Raw genomic sequence first — 14,630 nt, forward strand, 5'->3', positions numbered from 1 at the left:
ATGTCGCGGGCCAATTACGGCAAGTAGATTGGCCCATGGCCGTTCGCTTTCCTCTTTATGAATTAGATTGAGTTGTTCGGTTTTATCTCTCGTGTGCAAGGTGCCTCGTATCAGCAGTAACTTTCAAAACAACAAACTAATTAGCTGATGGCCGAGAACACCGCGCTAATATCAAACAGCAACACGTGTCCGAATTTCACGCGCCGCACCGCACGCCACCAGAGTGTGACGGTCCAACGGGGGCAGAGGAGTTATGCTCGTTACTCCTACATGAGAATAAGTGGTCAGCCGAGAGGAAGCGCAAGTTCCGCTCCTGGGACTGACGTGTGTGCGCGCCGGTGCGCGTGTAGACAGCATGATGAATGAGGGCGGAAGACTGCAGGAGCCCATAAATCAATATCCACCTCCCGCTTTTGTTTTAAGCCTTAAACTCCCGAATGCGTCCTCTCGTTTCGACGATGATGGCGGGACACCCGGAAACAAATGCGGCGGTATTCCCGACGGCCTCCCGCCCTCCTCCCACGGAATATCGCGACCTCGCGGCAAAAGCAAACTCGACTAATGAGTCTTCCTCCGGGATGAGGCGAGTACTACCTCTAAATATGTCGCTCCAACTCCATGAATGATTTATCACTGGAGGCTCCCATGAGCCAATGAACTGCGAGCATTAATCCCATACATGCAGTGTTCCCACTTAGATGATTGCTGAACGCAGGCGTGCAATATTCATGCGGCTTTGTGTGTGTACAGGCAGCCCTGGTCACATGCCACGTTTTTGTTATAGAACAAAATAAAACCAAGATACATCATTTCAAAAATATACAACGACCGCGATAATGTAGTTGTGCAAGTGTGCACACCCTCTTATACAGTAACTGATCATTTCAAGAGCCCCATCTGAATTCCAAATGAAGTTCAGATGTTCTAGCAGGCTTTTCCTGACATTTTGGTCTTCACATCTTATAGCAGCTTCCACAGCATCGGAGGGATCTCTTTGTTCAGTCTGAAGAAGGGTGTTAAAGAATTTGCAAGGCAATACATATACCATGAAACACAATGAAGACAGTCATCATGGACTGCGGAAAATGTGGTACAGCAGTGCCATCAGTAAGAACCGTAGGGCCCTCTAAAACGAATGAAAAGACAAGAAGAAACTTAGTCAGGTAAACCTTCAAGATAGAATGAAAAAAAAAGGTTCTGAAAAGCCTACTAGAACATCTATAAAACGAAAAGACGAGAAGAAACTTAGTCAGGTAAACCTTCAAGCTAGAATGAAAAAAAAAAGGTTCTGAAAAGCCTACTAGAACATCTGAACTTTATTTAGGGTTAATTTGAGGCACATTAAATGGTGGCTGGTGTGTGTGCACAGATTTCCATTTCACCTTACTTTGAAAGGAACTGCTCAATTCTGAACACAACTATGTAACCAATTCGAAGAGGGTGTGCGTACTTGTGCAATTTATCTTTACTCACCCTATTCAAAAGATTAAAAGTTGTGGTATTGGTCACATTAAAGTTGGAAAGGAATCTTGGTCTCATCTTTTAATCTCACAAAACAGCCGGGTGTGGAGTGGTATATAAATATCTATTCACACAGACCAGTGGTTCTGAAACAAACCCCTCCTCCAAAAAAATTGGGGGGCGGGGGGTGGAATCATTTTGTTGAAGGAAGTCATAGTGCCCGAAAAAGAAGAAACACGCATGGAGAGAATATGCAAACTTCACACTGCAAGGTTAAAGCCAGAATGCTAACCACTGCTTCACCGTGCTGGATACTGAAAGCCCAACCTTGAAATAAAGAAACGCATATGCATTCAGAGCGCAGATGGCCAAACTATTGACAAAACGAATGAAAAATAAATAGCGGTATTCCTGTTTATCTTGCCAATGCACAAAGGAGGCATGACATGCTTGACTTGGCCCGTTTGCTCGTGTTTGCTAGTAGCTTTAGGCAAGGCAAGACAAGGCAAAGGACTTTTATTGATGTCGCGCATTTCGCACGCAAGGCAATCGGATCTGTATCACTCGATTAAAAAAATGACATTGAAAATCACCCAAGACATTTAAAAACCAAGTCCGGAAATAAAAGGTCGCTTGCAAAAAGAACAAAGTGTGCAAGAAAAATTTGATTTTAAAAACGTTTTTAGAAGACCTTAATCATACACTGAATTAAAAGCACGTTTTTAACGTGGCTGGAAAAACATTCGCGCTTGGACTGACTTCACTTTTGTTTCAAGCTTATCCCATTGGCGTGCAGCATCGCGGCCAAATGCAGCATCACCATGTTTGTTTTGAACTCTGGCTGGCCTCCATCAAACTTCACTTGAGTCTGCAAAATCTCAGAGCCTGACTGGGCTTATGAACCGTTAGCATTTCTTGAATGTATTCAGGACCGAAACCATTCCGTAATTTCAGAATCGGGAGAACGACCCGATTCTATTCGATTGCTGACCATGTACGTAGACGCCACATTGAGCGCATACGGAAGTGCGAGTACTTCCGCCGCCTCTTCTTGCCATTAAGCAGTAGCAGGAAATTCGGGCTTGCTTGGCTGGGCGCAGCGCAAGGAGTTGACCCACTGCAGCGCATGACAAGGATGTGAGCTTGATTGACTGACAGCCATCGAGTGAAGATTAAATGTAACGTACTTCCCGTTTCCTGAAGCCGCGACACCAGCTCTGCCATTGAAGCCTGCCATCGGCGGGTGGGAATTTGTCACGCTCCGGAGGAGCCTGGATTGACTCTGAAGAGCCGCCTGCATTACTCTTTAGTCACTCTCCCCTGACAAGTCCAAATATTTGTTCCGAGATAAGAGTGCCTCGGGGAAATATGGTCTCTGAGGCGTTTTTCGAGCCCTCCTTTCTTGAGGCTCAGAGAGCGATCGCTATCCGGTGGCGTTGCTGTCAAAGAGGACGCGAGTGAAGAGAAGGTCAACTCAGCGAGAGGAGAACATACCCGGTGATCGGATTGTTGGGTAGGAGGTGGTGAAAGGGAATCCAAGCTGTGACAGGGCTTAACCCTTCTTATAGAAATAGAGTGACTGCGACCGTGTAACCCTTCGAGCGTAGGTCGCTGGTCCTTGAGCGCTAGTATCCTGCACGCTGTAGATCAGCTCATTAGCCAGCTCTGCAGGAGCCTGCTAGCGATCCCGACCGTTTGAATCAGGTGTGTGAGGAAAGAAAGATCTCAAACCTGTAGGATAGCGGCCCGTCAGAACCAGAGTTGGGGACCACTGCCTTCGAGGGTGCCGATGGGGAAGTTATCAGAGGCTACCGTTAGTTGAGGCTAATACTGGTGACGCTGGTTGCTAATGCTAATCTGTGAATCCCACAACACAGCAGCTGTGATTAGCGCTAGGCTCTGACGTGTGGTTTTGAATTTGCTCATTCGTGTATTTGCTTTTTTTGAGAGGCGGGGATCATCCTCTGGTATTAAAAATTGGGACTGGTTCCAGAGGGTTTGATGGATTTTAACTTGTGAATGCCAGATCAAATAATGTCACCAAAGAGCAAGTTTTCCTGCGACGTTTTCGACCCAGGTGGGACTTGAACCCACAATCCCCAGCTCCGGAGGCTGATGCCTTGTCCTTTAGGCCACTGGGTCACGCTGAGTCAAGGCGTTCTTAATTAGAGACATTTCTCTCAACACAACTATGCTTTCCATCCACTAATGAGCAAACACCATAAAAACTTTGTCGGAATCAAAGCTTGGTCCTGCATCTTTAAACTCTTTTCTTTTCATTAACATCCTCGATCCGGGGCTGATTGATGAAGCCGAGCCATTTGAGAAGGCTGCCTGGGCCCGTGCAAATTGAACATTGCATTCTTTTCGGGATCCATCTCCTTCTCACGGCAACCACGCTCCTGTTAAAATTCACTGGCAGATTTTTCTTACCGCACAAATGTGTGACCAGATGTTGTCTGACAGCTTCGTGGTTCCTCGCAGAAGCTGTGGGCATTTCAAAGCTTTTATTCCAGACAGATGAAAAAACACACGAGTTTTAGCAGCGGAGAACAGGAGCCCACATAACTGTACATACGAGCATTTTTGCCTCCTTTGATTACCGTTGCTGCAAACCAACACAGTCCCTGGCCAAAAAAAATGAATGCACCGACTCCCCCAATATTTTACAACCTGCTCCAACACCGCACAAAGTGTGTAAATGCACTTTTCATCAATTTCAATCTCTTGCATGCAAGATAAATAACTATAAAAACAACCACAGTTGCATATACTGTGCTTGTACATCAAGCAAAAGTCAGACAAATCAAAGCTTAAATAATAACCATGAATTTGATAGCGTCAAATCAGTAAACACAATGACTAAAACGATGCTGAGTCTCATACTGAGTCGAAAGCCAAAGAATAAAAATGTTTCTGAAGACGAGTGTTGAAGATGAAGGGAGAGGGGGCTTGCCTAATGGGAGCGACCCTTGGCGGAAAAAGTTCAATCCCCTCCGACGCTCTGCTTTGTCCTCTGTCTGGTCCGCTGCAAGTGAGGTGAGGCCGTTTATAGATTTAAAGACAAAAGATTCTTAAAATGAACTCAAAAATGTACAGGGAGATCCATTTAGGAGCCGAGCAGCAGCATTTTGGACCAACTGGAGATGCTGGTGGGAGGACTGGCAGACTACAAAAAAAACCGTAATCAAGCTGAGATGTAATGACGGCATAGATGACTGTTTCTCAGCGCTATTGCGAAAGGAGAGGCTTGACTTTAGCCAGCTGCCCAAAATTATAACAAAACGCGTCGCCGTACAAACTAATTGGAGCTCATCACGCGCGGCTGTAGGCGAAAAAGATGGCGGCGCCGCCTGTGTCACGCTGATGGAGAGCATGTGTCCGCGGCCACCCGTGACCTTCCCTCCCGCGCGCTTCTTAACCAGATCAATTACGAGTCGAGAACAGACGCGGCGAGAAAGGCGAGACGGTACCGTAAGCTCGTGACCTTGTCAAAGCGCTGAGAGGTCACGGTGAGTAATTCCTTTGGAGCGCCGTCAAAAGCTAACGGGTTGAGCTCGAAATGAGGAGGAGGGGGGAGGGGGGGTTAGGGAGGAAGACAAACAAAATAAACGCAGAAGGGTGAGATTGGGAGTCGCTTGATGAAGGGAGGAAAGTCGTAAACATTTTAGATCAGGGGTTTGTGAAAATTGTGTATTTTCTTCCCCCCCCCCCCAAAGACCCCTCATAATCCTTCAGACAATGAACCAGAACCTCCATGTGTAGCGACAATTTTTGTTTTCAACCAAGGTGTAATGTCTTGGAAGATCTTGGATTTTTTTTTTTTTTTAAATCCTATTATCGTACTTTTTGGTCTAAAAGACAAAGCCACTTAATTCATGCAGGGCCAGAGTTGAACCTAGGACATCCCAATTGCAAGGATGAGCTGGATAGCATAGTGCCACCCTTGCCTCCTTTACAACCCCCCGCCCCCACTGAAGTCACTTTACATGAGCAGACCGCTCTCATAGTTGGTTTTCATGCGGGTGTTATTGTTCAACTGAAAAACTGCACCATCGTTCAACGGGAAGAATTACGATTCAGATTTTCTGGATGAGGCAGATGTGAGTTTGGGCTCCGTCACTTGCTTGTCATCAGTGGCTGCATCTAAACCATCTGCTCTTTAAAATTGCAGGAGATGGGTTTTCAACGCTGCAACTAACAAAGTAAAGAACAAGTTTGTCGTCTTATGGGAACGCTGAAACTAACAAAGTAAAGAACAAGTTTGTCGTCTTATGAGACAAATCTCCTCAAATTTCAATCAGTCCATCAAATCCGTCAAAGTGTGGTTACCTTAACATGTAAATGTGAAAAATGTCAATCAAAGTCATTTGTATCCAAGTTGTCGCGTCAATCACGTGACGCCATAGACGACCCCTGACGCTCGCCGTTTTAAGTTTCGAAAAAGTAGGGCGCCGCATTCGTTGTGGTCCAGCCCTACGTGGCCATGTAAACACCGTTTGGACCACTTTTCCCTCAGCACTGATTGATGTTGGCTCTCAAGACTTTCACCTTCAGGTCGCCCCGCACGACTGCCAACCTGTGCTGAGATTACGCCTCCAACAGACCGATCGACAGCGGTCCTCTACGGCACCCTGCCTACTTTCACGCTTTATAACAACCCATAATGACTGCTTTTTCACCCATTAAAAGCCTTAATATGAGTTTAAAGCCATACTTATTAATCCGAAAGTGTCTCTCTGAGGGCACAAATGCAACTTGGAGCCATTTGAACAGCTTGGCTCTCTGTGAATTCTCCTCTCTTAGAAGAGCTTATTACCTTTCGCTGCGAAATTACTGCTCAAGATGGACCCCATCATGAGTTTGCATATTTGAGATGCCTTTTAAAGGAGACGTATTATGCTTGCTCCCCCCCCCACCCCCTCACATTTTAAATCAGTTCCAGATATCTTTTCGTGGCATGTTTGTGACGTCGCTTGATGAAAATAGCTCAAAGGATCTGTTAATGGTTGGTTTGTTCGTGACAAATTCACCTATTCATGTTTTTTGTGGACCTCATCCTCATGTAGTTTGCTGAAAAACTCACCTATTTGCAGTTTGTGCTCTGAAGCGCCCAAAGATGCAACAAGAGGCCATCAAAAGCTTATCAAAATAGGCAAATAGTACAGTAATTGGAATCAAGGAAGCAAGTTTAAGCGATACATATCAATTTACTGACTAGCTTTGTTCTGTATGCTGGTGAGGAGCTAAGTTTAGCCTGGGTCGTTAATGGAAGTTATACAGCCTTTTCTGCATGTGGATGTACATTTGCACTTCTGGTGCATTTTTTTTTCCAATATCAACATAACCCACATGCCATTCATTTCACGCCGTAGATACAGGCAGATCCCAAAAGACATTATCTGATTGTTTTTACAATACTACAAGGCTGGGCAGACCCTCCAGAGAGCCAACTATTTGTATACAAGCCATTAAAACAAACCCAATTTCCATAATGTGTCCTCTTTAAGTCTAAAAATGCAGATTACCCCATGAGGTGTCTTTTCAAGAGAGCCTCACGCATGGCCTTTAGTCGGCAAGTCAACCTGCTGTCTTATTTATGCTAATTGTCAACAGCCGTTTTGTCTTGTTCCCCAGGCCATAAATCTTTTTTTTTTCCCTCCTTCACTTTTTAGGCCAAGTTGAAAAGAACATAGCCCATTATTCTTTTAAAGTACTCAATTGGATATACAGTCCAAACATCCAATGAATGGTTGAACTGATTTAGCGGATTTACACATGTTGTCATTTTGAAATAGCAGAGGTAAGCTTCCAGTTCCGGCTTCCTTAACCGGGAAGTAGAGTCAAGGGATGCGTGGCTTCCTTTTAGAGGGAAATGAGGGAGACGTGGATGCATAGATATACTGTATAGGGCCTACACTGGATGTCTCGTTGAATGGGTGTCTCATACGTCAAGGTGTCAGCCATCTTGCGGGAGTCATTTGTCAAGACTTCAGCAACGATGTCGCTATGATGACAGATACTTGCAAGATGCATTCTGACTTGATATACGTAGTCAGGCTAAGGTGATTCATATTTGTGTTACATAATTGTTTTTTTTGATCGCGTGAAAACGCAGATAATGTGCGAGGTGAGGCAGGCAGGATTTTGCCTCCACAGTGTGGCTTTCAAAGGGCTGTGGAGGCCAATAACAGGTTTGGCGGTGCCGTTCTTCTTCTACACTCACACCAGGGGCCGACCCAGGACACACTCGAGAGACTATGTCTGCCGGCTGGCCTGGAAACGGCTTGGGATCCCTTGGGACGAGCTGGAAGAAGTGGCTGGGGAGAGGCAAGTCTGGGCTTCCCTGCTCAAGCTTTTGCCCCCGCGACCCGACCCCGGATTGCGGTAGAAAATGGATGGAGGAACATGAACTAACGATCCATCTCTCAGTTTAGAGCTGCTAATGGATTTCTTATAAGGTAATCTGTAGGACATCTGCTCAATTTCAAATAATCTGAAAATTGGATTGAAAGTGCAAACGGAATACCAAGTAGCTAAGCTAACCATCCGGTGAGCACGCTGAGTCCAGGTGCTTGTTTATTTCCGTCACATCAATCACGATCACCTCCCGATGACTTATTCATTAAATTGTGCAGAACGGCCGTCGTGGTGATGAGAGGAGTTAAGGAGCATGTTTTCAGGAGACGCTTTTCGCCAAGCAGCATGTCAGCATTCCTGTGGAATTAAAGCCACCGTTAATCAATTCGAGCAGAGCTGGAGCACATCCAAGATGCAAAAAAAAATAAATAAAAAAAGAGATGAGATATTTGCTATCGTGGAGAGAAAATGATGGAAAGCGAAATAGCCCCTTGACTACTAATACGGCGTTATCACTTCTGATAGTCTTGCGCAATCTGATCAGGAATTAAAATCTGCGTTTGCCCGCAAAATAAGCTTCGTTCTACGGTGTAATCATTCATTTTCCAATTAGTTGATCAGCAACGTTAATTCTTCTGAAACTCAATCAGGATGAAAGCCGAGTTCTTAAATGTTAACACAAAGTGACGGGTACCGCGGGGAAAGTCATGTCTTGCGCGTATTTATCTCGAGCGGCGTACATGTGTGATCAAGGGTGCTTTCAAAGTCTGGCTCCGGGATATGCGGCGTCGGTCTCTCGCCCCCCCTGCAGGGGAAAGATCACCAATATTTGCCCAGCTGTCAGGCGGAGCCGCGGCAGCTGGCCTCTGAAGCCGCACCCTGGGTGAGTGCGGGCGGCAGTGGGGTGCCCGCGACCCATTCGAAAAGTCCTCAATATCAGCGTGTCTTTGAGTTTGTGCTGCTGTATAACTTACAACATTTGGGATGAAATATCGCTTATGTCCGCAGGGGCACTTTCCCAAATGTCCTCCGAGAAGTAAACAACAGGACCGTTAAAAAATGCACGCAATGACCTAAGTGCTTTATATGGAGGTCACTGTCTTGTCATCGAGCCCTGATGACAAATTTTTCATTTTTTTTGTAGGTGGATGGCATTTGAAGGAGTGCTTCAATCTGGACCGTCTTCACACGGCATTTTGACGTTATCAAACACAGGCCGACAATTTGGACGCAGCTACTTCTTGGTTTCTTGTGATTCAAATTGGACTGCAACTGCGCCAACAAAGCCGTCATTTGCAACGGGAAGCAGATTTGTTTGTGGTCGCCATCATTTGTAGCACAAGTCAACAGCGGCGGTAAATCGAAGCTGCATTCAAGGTTTAACGTCTGGTGTGAAAGCAAAACTCAACATGAACATTTTTGTGCTTTTCCCGAAAAAGGTGACGCGTGAAGGCTTCACTTTGGTAAGTTTAAGGATAATTGTTACAGCGCTCAGACTGGTCAAGATGGTTAAAAAAAAAACTGTGCACATACTTCAAATTCAACAATAGATACCTTGCCCGTGGACATTTTTTTAAGCTCATAATCAGTAGACGTCTTGCTCAGATGAATTACAATAACCCCTGAAATTTTAAAGACAAATATTTTGGACACTGGCAGGCAAGTAACCATGAAAAATGTTTTTAGCCCATAACAGCTTATCCTCACGATTGTTGCTTGCGTGCTGGATATAACAATGCAATGCAAATGTCATGATCCTCTTCTTGTGTGTCTCCAGCAGGTGGCAGAGGAGGGCTTTCCCTCCAGCGTGCACACCTGCCGCCAATGTTTTCATCAAGTTAGCCATGTATTTAAGGACTGCCTCATCGCCAAATCTCTGTCGGATTATTGACCGTGTTTGCTCGCTCGTGCTCAAGTGTCGTTTTCTAGACCATTCGATCTCGTCATTGTTGATGTTGCTCTTGAGTCTCTCGCTTGTAAGTACTGATATTATTTCATCTTTTGATTTTGCTCTTGTTTTGCTTCGTAAAATTGGACTCTTGTCATTTCGTTTGTATTCTCGGATTTGTTGTTACCTTGCCTTTGCAAGCGCTTTTTTTCCCCTCCAATCCCTCAACTTTAACAAACTGTTAACATTGGCCTTTTAACAGGTCAATAGATGAAAAGCAACCCGTGACCCGAGCTCCCCGGGCTGTCTTGCAAAAGATCCTCACTCTTGCAAACTGATGAAGAAAATAAAACAACAGCCGTGAGCCAAATTCGATGTCGTCTCTCGGCTTTGGTGATACCCACGCAGACAATTCTGTCGTCTTCGTAACCTTGACGACTGAGCTCCTCTTTGTCGACCCATGCCGACTTTCATGTGTTGGCCGGCGACCCAGCGTGACACTCTTGCCTCGCCGCGATTGTCACCGCTGGCTTTGACGACGTTGCCGCCTCCGCTCGGCGCCTCCTTTATCTCCGGTGATTCGGAACATCGACACAAGGTAGAAAGAGGGCCGCGTCTTCCATTAAGGAGGCTCTTGGCGGCCCGCTGACACGAGAATAATCCAAACACAAATCAATCATGGCATTGTTACCGGGGTAATAGGTGAGCAAATATGTTTCCTGCTGGCGGTCCTTATTATTCCGGGTTCGGCAAGCCCCCCCACCCGGGAGCCAGTGGAGCCAGATGGAATTGAGTTGTTGTCACTACCGGGTGAACGAGTAATGAATTACTCCGGGACAAATGGGACGCCTCACGGGAGATGAGGAATCCTCCCGGAAGGAACGTGAATGACAGTATCCGCAAAGCCTTCTTTGCTTTTTTTTTTTTTCTTTTTTTTTTGTCCTTCGGCAACTAAAAATACACCCACCTTCGGAACAGTGGGGATTCTCCGACAGAATATTTTGCAAATAAAAACAGACAGTCGGGTCAAACGTCAACATTTTTTTCCCCGGGCTTGCGGTTCTCAGATGTCTCCGAAAGGTTATGCTGAGTGATCATCTCATTGTGTGTTTCGCCCGTGTCGCGACAAATGCTTGCCAACGTAGCCAACTGTTGCTTTCGTCAGGGTTCGTAAACGGTAAGATGGAAACAAGGCGCAAAGAGAAAGGCAATGACCTGTTTTACGCAACCTCGTCGACTGAGCTGCTCTTTGTCACGGACGTTGATGCCGAGGTCCCGACTGAGGAAGAACTTTCTTCAGTTACGGCAGCAGCCTGTTGGGCTTCCACCTGGCAGAAATTCCTTTTCGTATTCTTGAAATCTTTGACAGTGGTCAGCAGAAAACAGAATAATATCCTCCGCTTTTCATTCGGTTGGGTCCATAGATTTGCCTGCTACTCCAGGGTCCCAAAAAAGATTCTGAATTTTCTCAACGAGAGGCAAACAGTTGCTAATCTTCACAATACTCTCCCAAATAATCGCTAAGAGTCACCATCTTTCCTTTACTTCACACTTTGGCAAACATTCCCACATTTTCTCGAAGTGTTGCTAAATGTCGCTAATGACAGAGGCATGTTGAAGAGCTACAATCACAAGGCCTAAAATGCTGTCAACATAAATTCGCGAACTTTTGCGATTATGATGTGCAACGGAACAATAGCCAATCAGGAAGCAACCTGAAGCTTGAACTGTCTGTACAGGAACAATCACCAAGAGTTTGCATAATATGCCGCAGTTATCAGGCAAGCTAACAGTTAGCCTAGCTTGTAGCATTTCTTGCTAATCTCTTTTTTTCTTCTTTTTCCAGCAGTTCGGATGCTAAGACACGATTTTAACCAAACGATTATGTTGCGTCTCACAGGTCAGCAACAGAAATCATTCTGGGTTTGCATTGTTGATCATCTACGGGACAGCACCGCGCACGATTCCACCAGTAGGCACAAACTTTTTCACAACGCATGCTACGGCCTTGAAAATCTGCGATCCAGCCATCCTGCTGTTGACCAGCCAATCGGTCACGCCGTCCAGCTAATGGCACTTCTCCGGTGACACTCATTGCTGCGGGATACGATTACGTCTCGGTAATTATGTTGCCCATTTGCCATTCCAGCTGAATGAAGTCGTACTGTATTATTGGTGACAGCGGCGCACCGACTGTCTGCGGCGGGTGATTGTGATGGGGAGGGTCGATGATTGGTGGCGCAAAGCCTTCTGCTGGCACAAGCGCTGATAAATGCGCCGCGTGTTTCAGCGGGGACGCCGCGCACAATTTCTCAGGCAGACAGCTTTGTGTGGTCGCTCAGGCAGATGGCCAACTTTACGAGTCGGTTAAGCAAAGCGCGAGAGAAACCCCCCTGAAAAAGACGCAGGCGATATTTTGCATTCTGTCTTGAAATCAGAACTGAAGGGCTTACTCGATGTTTTTTTTTTTTTTTTTCCTTAAGTATTGGTGGCTAGTATCGGCGGTCTCCACATTACCCAATACCCTAAAGTAAGGTCTCTATATTGATCCCTGGTATTGGTACTTGGCCATCCTGAATACGGATATATGACGTTTCAAGATTACGCATTGCAATGTTTGTGCAGTGGTGTAAAAAAAAAAAAAAAAAAAGGGCTGTTCTTGACAAATGCGACATATGAAGGCATGCTCGCTGAGCACCGCACTTATGTTTTTTCCATTTGATTGCCCCATACTTTTCAGACGTATTTACTGTACATGACTGAACTTGAGTTTTATATTTTTCATTCACGCTATCATTACAACGCTTGAATTATTAATGCAACCTTTTATGGCCGATGGTGGGGGGGCGGGGGGGCACTAGACTGCAATGTGTGCGGTAATGTGCATCGATGGCGTTGCGCTGACTGTGTTTGCATTGTTTGGTTGACATTGTGTTGCTGCAAATGCTGGTTAATAATTAGGCAGATGGCCGCCCCCCCGGAAGGCGCATCGTTTGATGTGTTTCATAGCCCGGTGGTTTCCCCAAATTTGCTGAACAGCAACGGTCATGGATGAATAAAACATTGGCCTCGGTGCTTTTATGGCCATCACTCCCGATCAACCTCCATAATGTGATTTTATTTAAAAGCTCCACGGATTCGGCTTTTACACATTTAAGCCTTTGGTTCATTTTAATGGAGACTATTTTACAGTCCCAACTTTTTTGCTCAATTGTTATTTCCCGCACGCCCCAATTAGGAATATCCCTCAAAGTGACTCGATGCAGCTGCGTAAGTCGAACCCGGCAGATGTTGACGCGCCCAATAATGAAAAGCATCCGTCTAGCAAACAAATTGTAATTTACCGCCGCCTATATAGTCAGCATCTGTTGAGCAATAAATATGAATTGCTCGCATTCGCTCAGCATGTTAATGCCACGCGCCATCTGCACCAGTGTAAACGTCAATTCTTAGCCCCCACTTAAAACGCCCAAAGACAGACACGCTTGACAAATAATAACACTCTGACGTGCACACATCTCAACACACACTCTTGCGGTCCACTTTGCTTCAACATGCCGCAGTGCATCTTCGCCATATTCCGGACATTTGGCTGAACAAGGGTCCTACACTGAAAATGAAATGCGGTACTTAATTCAAGCAAAATTAGCTGCTGAGTGAACGAGAAAAAAAAATCTTCAAATAAAGTAACAGCAAGCGTAATAATACAGTAATTTGAACAAACAGTAATGCTAGCTACAGCTCTTTCACAACAGTACTTTTTATTTCAAGCTAAATTGATACCCTTAGTACAACCTCAGTGATGACTTGGAGGAAAAAGAAAATGCTTGGAGGAAGTGAAAGTCACAGCCTGCCTGGTAAGAAGAAATATTTTGGCAGACAATGAGCAAGCAGATTTCACTTTGATTTGAGATCTCTAGGCTGAGTTGGATTTTTATTTTTGCTTTGCACTTTGCCGTATGGCGGTCCAGTGGTTAGCGCGTCGATCTCACAGTGCAGAGGTGCAGGATTCGATTCCGGCTCTGGCTTCCCTGTGTGGAGTTTGCATGTTCTCCCTAGGCCTGTGTGGGTTTTCTCCGGGTATTCCGGTTTCCTCCCACATTCCAGAAACATGCATGGTAGGCTGATTGAACACTCTAAATTGTCGCTCGGTGTGAGTGTGAGCGCGGATGGTTATTCGTCTTTGTGTGCCCTGCGATTGGCTGGCAAACGGTTCAGGGTGTCCCCCGCCTACTGCCCAAAGACAGCTGGGATAGGCTCCAGCACCCCCGCGACCCTTGTGAGAATAAAGCGGATCGGAAAATGGATGGATGGACTTTGCTGTATTGTTTTCCTCATCTTCGACTGACGCTGGTGAAGAAGCTTCACACGTCTGAAGGGTTGAAGTTTGCCTTCCCCATAGAATTTTCTGTCAATGTGTCGCCCATCACAGATGTCAAGATATTTCTGTTGGCTGGAAGTGTGAAAGCGTCCGTGTGGAAGGTTTATGTAAGGGACATTTTGTGCTGCTGATACCGCACGTGTTGTTGTTGGTTTTTTTTTTTCATCTTAAGTATGCACTGGAACACTGTCGGCGTATAAGTAGTGTGGAATCTGCCAAATGCCATATGGCCATTTGACTGAAAATTTGTCATACTCTTTGATCGGCGCTTGAAGATAGGAAAGACAATTTTGCTGCTGAACCTCAACCGATCTCAGTTCCGCAAATCTCAAATGAGTGACATTTATTCGGAGATGCTTCTTCTAAACCGAGAAGCCGCCTCAACAAGAACACGACACACAAAGTTACATAACGTACGCAGACTTATATTCAATTCCGGGGAACCTCCACCAATTTGTGGTTAGCTAATCACGAATTCACCGATTTGCGTTGTCTACTTGTGGAACCCTCCGCGCTGCTAATAGGAAGGCTATTGACAGC

General features: G+C 45.6%; 1 long non-coding RNA gene and 1 other non-coding gene across 2 annotated transcripts in view; one reads left to right on the forward strand and one right to left on the reverse strand.

The window, feature by feature from the left end:
* LOC109526189 (uncharacterized) overlaps positions 1-14,630 on the forward strand; it is a 32,992-nt gene that overhangs the window by 14,995 nt on the left and 3,367 nt on the right. The gene's annotated exons all lie outside the window — the stretch shown is intronic.
* trnar-ccg (transfer RNA arginine (anticodon CCG)) lies at positions 3,531-3,603 on the reverse strand. The gene has a single exon. It is a non-coding gene; the product is annotated as a tRNA-Arg (tRNA).

The sequence above is a fragment of the Hippocampus comes genome, unplaced genomic scaffold (genome assembly GCF_001891065.2).
Source record: "Hippocampus comes isolate QL1 unplaced genomic scaffold, H_comes_QL1_v1.1 scaffold194, whole genome shotgun sequence".
In the NCBI taxonomy this organism is placed as follows: domain Eukaryota; kingdom Metazoa; phylum Chordata; class Actinopteri; order Syngnathiformes; family Syngnathidae; genus Hippocampus; species Hippocampus comes.